The sequence below is a fragment of the Branchiostoma floridae genome, chromosome 19 (assembly GCF_000003815.2).
Source record: "Branchiostoma floridae strain S238N-H82 chromosome 19, Bfl_VNyyK, whole genome shotgun sequence".
NCBI classification, from domain to species: domain Eukaryota; kingdom Metazoa; phylum Chordata; class Leptocardii; order Amphioxiformes; family Branchiostomatidae; genus Branchiostoma; species Branchiostoma floridae.
In genome coordinates this window covers 11,792,466-11,793,466 of record NC_049997.1, presented here as the reverse complement: position 1 = coordinate 11,793,466, position 1,001 = coordinate 11,792,466, and positions in this window count along the sequence as shown.

The following is a 1,001-nucleotide window of genomic DNA, read 5'->3' as shown; positions in this document are numbered from 1 at the left end:
AAAACCAAGCATAGGGTGGCCAAACTCAAAAAATCGATTTTCCTTAAAGTTTGGTGTGGTGGTAGGGCCTTGGTCCAAACCTACAAAAATGGCAAAGTTTTAGATCTGCGGTCACCGGTTGCCATGGCAACGGCCATTTTTCAAAATGGCGGATTTTCACCAAGGGAAGGCCTTGGTCGCGTCCAAAATAGGCCTTCTTTGGACTCTTGTAGCCCCCACAAATTAACAGATATTTTATTGATTCTTGGATATGTTATTACCCATATTCTAATGAAAAAAATGATATATAGTGATGCTCAAAATGTTTTTGTAGTGAGGTGCAGCAGATGTTTGAAAATGATGTGTTTTCGTGAATTTCCAAAATTGACAACAATCAATTTTTTGACCATTTTCATTGACCATTAGCTCATTTACAGGCAAAGCAATTTGCTTGATTTTTGGCACAGTTATAGTTTGAACCTTTGTATACATCATATGTAAAAAAAAGTTTGGGCCTTTCACGTATCGAACCGTGGTGGCCCCGAGAGTAAACCAATATTTCCATTTCAAGAAAATCGTAACCATAGAATTATTCCTGGAAAAACAGTCATAGCTTACCAAAAATGAATCTCAGTTTCATTTTATGTAGCAGAGGAACTTACCTATCACTTGTAAAAGCAGGGTTGTTCTAGATTTTTTTATAATTGCCTTTAAAATGATTTTATTGAGTTTTTTTGGTCATTTTTAGACCAAAAAATGTATATTTTGGCCCAAGCACCCTGGTATTGCAACCAAATGACCTGAAATTTGGTATAGGAATGTCCTGGACATGTACACACATGGGTTGATAACTTGTTTGCCATATAATAGAACAAAATGCTGAATTTGGTGACTTTTTTTGGCATTTTCGGCCCAAAAAGTACATTTTTGGCCCCTGTACCCTGGTTTTACAACCAAAATGCCCTGAAATTTGGTATAGGAATGCCATGGACACATGCGCACATAGATTCAATAACCATTTT